Raw genomic sequence first — 8594 nt, forward strand, 5'->3', positions numbered from 1 at the left:
ATCGAGATCATATCCAAATTATGGAATAATATATGAACCCATTCTGGTTGTGGTCCTCTCCCCGTGCTTTCATCCATCGAGCCAGATGCTCACGCAGATCGTCCTTCCCTATGTATTTCTCTGTAATGTGGGTATTGGCATACCCAAACCGCAGCTTCATCATCCACTGATATTCCTTCCAGTCTACAAAATTGTTCTTATGTGTACCCCACCATCTAGCAGGTGTAGCTCTCAGTGCGATGTCTAATGCTGGAAATGATGTTCCTCCAGTACATCTCTCTTGAATTTATCCAAAAATAAATTGACATCTCCTAAACCATCGTAATGCGATAAGTTGCGTACCTCAGTGGATATACAGCGGAGTGACTTTGTAAGCATGTTGAACTGCAACGACGATACCTTTATTGGTGTCCCAGCGTTCGGAGGAGACCAAATACAATTCTTTGTGACTGATGGTTACACCAAAGAAAGGCTTCGGATGGAATTTTTCTTTGATTTTTACTTTGCAGTTAATGTGGGTACCTTCATATCGATCCTCCTCATGCCACTGTTGCGTGCCGATGTGCCATATGTTGTTGCTTTTGTTATTACTTCTCTTCTCATGGATTTTTCTGTAATTGTACTCTAGGCTGGCAGGAAAGCTTATGTAGACAGACAGGTTGTTCGGGGTGTTTTCTCTACTGTGGCTAAAGTCATAGTTAGTGTTGTAAGGCTGAGAAGGGGTAGTTCTCGTTATGCAAATTATGAGCAAGTTAATTGTAAAGGAGGATCTAACAGTGTTGCTCACTGGCTTGATGTTGCTAAGATAAAATGTCGTGCAGAAGAAGTTGAAGATGTAAAAGTTGTAATGAGAGTGTGTGTTTTCTTCCTTCCTGCTTCTTTGTTTTGGTGCATGTATGGTCAGAAGGCCTCTCTACCTTGGTATTTCAAGCAAAACAAATGAATGGCCATGTGTCTTGGCTAGGAAATGTTGTGATCAGGTTAGATCAAATGCAGGTGATCACTCTACATCTTGAATTGTTTATCTTGTCACTAATCAAATGAAGGAGGTTTGGCTTGCAGCTGCCATTATTTCCTTTTTAGTTTTCCTTAAAATATTAAAACTACTGAAAATGAACGAATCAATTGATAGTCTTGGACTTTAAATGAAGTAGTTATCTTTGGGTATTTTTGGGTTTTCGTGCTGGGTATGTTTAAGCATTTGAAATTTGTTGAAAATATGTGCTTTCCTTATGTTTAAAATTATTTTAAGGTTGTATATTTTAAGAGTTAGATAATTGTTTTGACTATGTTTTGGGTTGTGATTCTGTCACCTTGCTTGAGGATTGGAAATTTAGTATTTTTACTTGTTTAAAATTATTTTAAGGTTGTATATTTTAAGAGTTAGATAATGGTTTTGACTATGTTTTGCGCTGTGATTCCGTCACCTTTCTTGAGGATTAGGAATTTAATATTTTTACTTCTTCATATTGAGATAAGGAACTCCTTTGTATTGGCTTATTGCTTATATTTAGCAAAGGGTACATACATATTGAATTGGGTGTACTCCTTCACATACATCAATTCACCTGTGAGATAAACATAAATTCATTAGTGAGATAAACATAGATTCAAAATGGTTCACTTCATTAGCAAAACTATAAATCAATCAATGTTAATAGGATGGGGAGGGTGGGTGCTTATGCATGAAACTAGAAGCTTGCACCTTAAAACCCGGTTTTTTATTAATAAAGATTCAGGTTCTAAACATTTGGTGTGTCTGATAAACCCTCTTAGAAGTATGGACCTTTGATGGCCTCTCGTACCAGCGTTTGTCTAACATGAAGGAATAGGAGTACACATAATTAGAATCTGGAGAATATTTTTAGAATGGTTAACTTAATCACCAGAATTACAAGTCAATCAATATAAATAGCACAGAGAGGATCGATGCTTACACAAGAAACTCGGAGCCTGCACCTTGAAACCTAGTTTTTGATTGACAAATCTTTCAGCTTTAGAACTTTTTTGGGTTTAATAAAGCCTCATAGAAATACAGGGCTTTAATGGCCTCTCATAGTAGAGTTTCCCTAACCTGAAGAGATAACTGCTTACAGAGAGGGCAGACATTAACGAAGTCTTGCAAACCTAAGATAAAAGCATGTTGTCACCTTTTTCCAAATGTTACATGGTCAATCCTAACCAGAAGAACTCACATTTCTCATTAATATGATTTTTTCTAGAATGGATCTTTAAATTTTATTTCTCCCATTTCCAAGAAGTTTCCTACTTTCCTATACAGTCGATATAAAAGCACTATCCCCTTAGCATACTTTTTGAGGAAAACATCCTTCAAGCAGCCTTATTCTACCCTACAAGAAGTATGTATGATGAATTTATAAAATATATAAACTAGGCTACCCTGATCAAGAATCTGCATTGGCAGGCTCTTACTCCACTCCTGGTCCTCTTTTTCATTCCGCTTTTTGATCAAGTGATTTATCCCTTCTTAAATACATATGGGGTTGCTAATAAAGCCACAAGGAGGATAATTTTGGGCATGCTGCTATATTTTGTTGCATTTTTTAATCAGGGTTTCTCCAGTTAGCAATTGATAAGAGAGCCAATTCTGGGTCCATGGCATCTTATATTAACACTTTCTCAGATTTTTCCCCTGATCATAAGGATCCTATGGGATTGCTCATATTAGCTTACCCAACTGAAAAGGAAAAGGAAAATTCAATTCTCTGGCAGGTACCTCAACATGTAATAATGACAGCAGCAGAAGTATTACTTAGTGTCACTGGATTAGAAATTTCTTATTCGGAGGCCCTTGTCTCTATGAAATCGGTTGTTCAAGCAGTGTGGTGTTTGAAAACTACTGCAGGTTTCTCTACTCTCCTCTCTTTACCTAATTAAGTAAATATCATGGGTGTCAAGGAATTTATACACAATGTTAATCCAATACTGATTGCTTTGGCGTGGACAGGTGAGTTCGTCACTGTTTTAATTGTGGGTGTCATTGGAAACAATCTATCAATAGCAAAGAGGTCATATGTATTTGCAGTGGGAGGAATTATTGCAAGGATGTTCATGGTGTGGTTAAGTGCATGTTTCAATGTTTCAGATAATTCCAAAGATGAAGAAGTCAAGGTGACTGGTAATTCAGAAGATGAATCAATAGTTACCTGAAATGGGGGAGCAAGTTGAGCAATAAAACTAGTTTTCTTTCAAATGCTCTGTTTGATTAAGCACATTGAAGAGCTATGCAACTGGGAAAGGTGGAGACATGTGGAGAATTGCTTTGCATAATATTTGTTGAAGCAAACATGTTATAAATTCATTTGAATCTACAATGTTACACATATTTTGGACATAATCTGTACATATATTTATAGTTGGATACTTTTATTGTAAACCTTATTTAACAATTAATTTTTTATTATATTTGTAAATATATTTTTAATAATAACTTACTCGAAGTTTGATATTAAAATTCACATATAGAGCATACTTAAGATATGAAATCTACTTAAGTATACATATTCTATTCTCTTTCCATTTGAACTTATAATATTTTAGGAAAAAAAGATATATTCTTAACCATTATATATTATGTTGATAACAAAAATATTTTGAGTACAATACTTAGTATTGAACCATTGTAAATGAGAATTTACAAAGTTGAAAATATTTTATTCAAACTCCAAATATATATATATATATATAACAATGAAATATTTATATGAAATTCAAATTTTGATAATTGAAATTACTTGTTATTATTATGAAAACTAAATAGAAGACAATATCATCCAGTACATAGTCTCAAGGGATAGCTCAATTGGTCGAGCCTTCGTTACTAAGTACCTTGCCTATTGGGAGGTTACGAGGTCAAATATCCTCTACGCCCTTGGGGTTAGGCCTAATATATTAGGCTACCTTGGATGGATCTGTGTGGATCACAGCCCATGGACCCATGGTTGGCTTAAAAAAAAACATCATCCACTAGATTAAATGGAACGAATGCGAGGCATAACACCAACATAACTAGAGAGGATATTTGAAAGCCCTCTGACCATGGACCCATGGTTGCCTTAAAAAAAAACATCATCCACTAGATTAAATGGAACGAATGCGAGGCATAACACCAACATTACTAGAGAGGATATTTGAAAGCCCTTGCTAACTTGACGTATTTCGATTTGTTTTAAGGGTTTAGGGCTTTAAAATTTGAGAAGTTAATCATAATTATTTTATTTTTATTTTTTTGTTGCAAAATGTTGTTTCTTGGTGCAAGGTCATGAGGTTGAATCTCTCGGAGGTCCTTTGAAGTTTTGACGTTGATTTTTTTTTGAAATGGATTTCATTTAAAAGAAAATCGATTTCCTTTGGAGAAGGTTTATCATTATAAAAATTTTGTAAACTCCTTGTATTTTCTCTCATTAATATTTTCAGGAGGGATATGATTTGGCAAAAGCTTGCTTGCTAGGGCTTTTCCTAGAAGCCGATTTTTCTTTTTCTTTTGAAGAAGTCATTCTTAGAGGCACAAAACGAATTTGTGGACCACTGAGAACTAGAAAAGGCTACCAAATTTTCTTTGGTTGGAAATTCTCAGCTGACTTCGACGTCTTGCAAGATAGCCATAAATTTTTAGGAGTCCATGCTTTGAACAGTTAAGAAAATTGCTCATAAGAATCTGTAAAATTAAATTTAAGTTTTAAGCCAAATCCCTTGGGCTGGCCCAGAGCTGTCTAAAATCGATTTTCTCTGAAATCTAGAGCTGGAAGAGGCTCCTTTTAGCGTTTGGTCAAAGGGTTTTTCAAAGAATATTTTCTTCAATTATTATCGCATACATTTTGATCCCTTGTTTTTCTAACCGAGAGCCCTAAGGGCTGCTCTCTTTTACCTGGTGCGAGGGGTCTCTTTCGGCTTAAAGAATCTGCAATCAACGCAATTTTTTTAAAGGGTTTGAAATTTTAAAATCTGAAGAAATAAATTCTGAGTTTTTATTTTTTTTTCTTACTTAACTGAAAGATTTTCCAAGTAGATTCTCCTTACCTGCCAGCAAAATTTCATGAAGTCGTCGAAAGTCAACCCTTAAAAATTAATTATAAAAAGCTTCGATGATTATTTATTTTGGAATTCCACGTTTATGTCCACACCACTTTGAAATTAAATTTTGGAATTACATAGACTTTGAAATTAGATCTCCTAAAGGGAACTGTCATATCACAAATCAACAATGCTCAAGAATCAAGGTATTGAGGGCCATAGTGTGATGTACTTAGAGTTCATTATTCTAAATAATTATATTAATAATTGTGTGATATCACCGTAGGATCGTTTTTCATGGTGCAAAGCTCCATATGGTATTATATATTAAATTGTATTTAATTAAAGAATAAAATAATTGTATAATATACAGGTTTTTTCTAACTATATATATTATTTACATATTATAAGTGGATTAATTAAGCATAAAGAGAAATTCGATAAGTTATTTTTGGAATATTCTATATATATTAATTAATTGACAAATTATATTTAAAATTGTGAACCTATGAATATTGATTATAAGCGAAGATTTTTAAGAGCACTTTCTATTAAGGCATTTGAGTTAGTGTGCTAACATTTTCATCTAATTATCATTTCCTTTACTTGCTTTATTGATTATAAGTGAATTGGTATTTCTTTTTTTGAAGCGTCTTGTTTTGAGAGATGAGGATTTGACATTGAGAGAACCAGGTGACAGTTGAAAGAGAACTCTGTGTGAGCTAAGACAAAACCAGATTATCTTCCACCCCTTTATTGGCAAGGAGGTCCGCTAATCTATTTGCATTCCTTCTGATATGAACGAAAATAATTGCTCGCCCTTCTGCAATGATTGCTGCTAGTTGTTAAACACCGTGGTCCAAGCGCCAACCACTTTTGCATTTGTGAGCTGGAGAGCCACCAAGTATGCAATTGGCTATTTGAGTGGGTGGAGATTATGTGATTGGGCTATTATTATTCCTTGCATGAAAAAATGGTACTATTGACTGTGTAAATGGTACTATTGACCTTATAGTGTGTGCAGATTTCTCGACATGGTTGTCAAAAAGAACAATGGAATTTGCAGGAACACGCATAGCCATGGCCGCAAGCTTACAATCTTATGTCTTATGTCTTATTTAGGCAATTTTATGTCTTATCCGGGAAATTATTATGGCTAAAATGTATTGTATTTTGAGGGATGGTGTTGCCTTCGCGGGTGCGCTTGCAGGCAGGCCATATAATTAATAAAATGATTTTATTTTGTGTTGGGGAGGGATAACCTTCCTAGTGAACCGATCTGATTCTGGGTCGGGTGGTGGTGTCTCTTCTTTATGGTGTGGAATATTTATTTGTTTGTTTGATTTCTTAAATTTCCTTAGAGTAATCATTTAATAGCCATAAGAATCTCAAGATACATTCAATAAATTTGTTTAAATGATTTATTTTGTTAAAAGCAGTCCATTTAATTCTTCTAACATAAGTTATGATTGCTTAAATAGATACTTAAAATATTTCACTCTACAGCACATAATTTCAATTTATCTTAGCACATAAGGTCATGAATCTATAGACTTAATATTGGTGTGACATATAATTTCAAAAGTCATGGTGAATTTTCTTTCAGAATTCAAATACCTTCTTAAAACAATACTGCCACTAATATTCTTAAGTTTTACTCATTGGAATTTTGATTTTATGTTGAGACAATTCTCTAAGTTTTAATACTACAAAATTAGTGATTATTCATAATTTGCATAATCAATCACACAGTTTCAAATTTGGCAATGGTCTAATTGCATGCCATGCAATAGGGGAAAAATATACAAAACAGTAGATTGAAATGAATCAAGAATCTTTAGAACTTTGTTGAATAAATTTGGTATGGTTAATACATATCTGGTTTAAAATTCACTGCATAATTATCAAAACAATAATCTAAGTATTTTGGCTCTTATTTTATGCTTCTTCAGTGATGAATCTTGATATTGAGTGACTGATTACACTGTTTGATTATCATTGCATGCATATGCGGGTGACTTGATTTCGCTGTTAGAAATCTGATATTTTTAGAGGTTGGATATAGGTCTGATCTTGACATTACCGTGATATATTACCTTTGCATTGGGCACTAAGCTTGAATCTAGATAATTAGTACTCCTTATCCTGCATTCAGTCATCATTTGAAAAGTGAATTAGTGGATTGATTGGATCATCTAGTGACTCACATCACATTGTAGTTTTGCTATCCAATTTGGTATCTAAGGACTGATATATTCTTGGCAATAAGCTACAACAGTCGAGTTCTTAACAGCAGAATAACGTTGGTACAACTTAAAGTTTGGTGCATTCATTAGTTCCTCATTGGTTTTCTCATGCACCATTATAGACAGCAGATTCTTTGGTTCTATGTTCGCATTAGAATCTCATTACATGGTAAAACCACTATCTCATTTTCTTGAGTTGATTGTCCTCTTATCATTTTCTAAACCAAAAAAAAGTGTTATAATCAACTACAACGGTTCTCTCCATTACAACCATATAACAAAGCGAAATTCTAAACGACTCGCCTAATTAAAAGTATATAGTTTTGTTATGACTCATTGATTCATTGGAGAAAAATCTTGTAATCTTGGATGGTGATAATCTACCCATAATTAACGATGTATAATTGCTGGCATGTTTTTTGTATCTAATGCTGGTGTAACCACTCACCACTAGTTCATTTTACAACACAGTTTTTGAAGTATTTGGATAATTGAAGTTGAAATTTGTCACCAATTAAAGTGCTCTAAAATAGTGAAATCTGTTCCAATTTACAATGGATAAACTCTAATATTTTAGTACCTTTATATGATCATTGTTCACTAGCAATCTGTTCATTATTTTACTCTTCAAATTTGATCTAAAAACATAGAGATAACATTCCTTGAATGTTGAATATACTATTCACTAATTGGGTTGGATTGTTGTTCTCATTTCCTTAGTGATAGCAGTTGCTTAGCATTTCTTGGGTATATTATTGCAAGAACACAACTCTCTCAATATGATCTTCTAATAAATTTAATTTTGCATTGCAATTGCCATTCAGATTACATGTATCTGCTCATTTACTAAACATCATCAAGCTACCATTGAAGTTCCCTTCATTCTTGAGTGAATCAGTTGGGTTTGCAGTATATATATAAACCACAAGATGGTATCTTTTAGTCTCAGTGGCAAATTGTATAAATTTGAATTAAAGTTCAGAAGTTGAGTATAATGTTACATGAGGTTCGTGATTCAAGGTTAATTTCATATAATGGTCAAAGTTGTCTAAGGAGAAATGGAAAGGACAAACTTGCAATTTTTTTTGAGATGATAACTAATGATAATTCATGTGATTATGGCTAACTTGGATCAGATAATTAAGGTGGTAGCGAAGAAGTATCACAACAAGAGTAAGAAATCAGTAAGAAGAGACAACCTACTTTAGAACATAATGAAAGAGTTTGGTATAATCATCACTTGGTACTCTAAAGGTATCACTATAAGGTCTATCTAAGGAAGAAAATATTGGCAATCAACCAGGGAAGTTGAAA

General features: G+C 33.7%; 1 pseudogene; it reads left to right on the top strand.

Annotated features, from left to right (window-relative positions):
* Positions 1-376: 376 nt before the first annotated feature.
* LOC149197768 (uncharacterized) lies at positions 377-3306 on the top strand (annotated as a pseudogene).
* The last annotated feature ends 5288 nt before the right edge of the window (positions 3307-8594 follow it).

The sequence above is a fragment of the Pinus tabuliformis genome, chromosome 2_2 (assembly GCF_031772625.1).
Source record: "Pinus tabuliformis cultivar Carrire ecotype Pingquan chromosome 2_2, CPIR1, whole genome shotgun sequence".
Classification (NCBI taxonomy): domain Eukaryota; kingdom Viridiplantae; phylum Streptophyta; class Pinopsida; order Pinales; family Pinaceae; genus Pinus; species Pinus tabuliformis.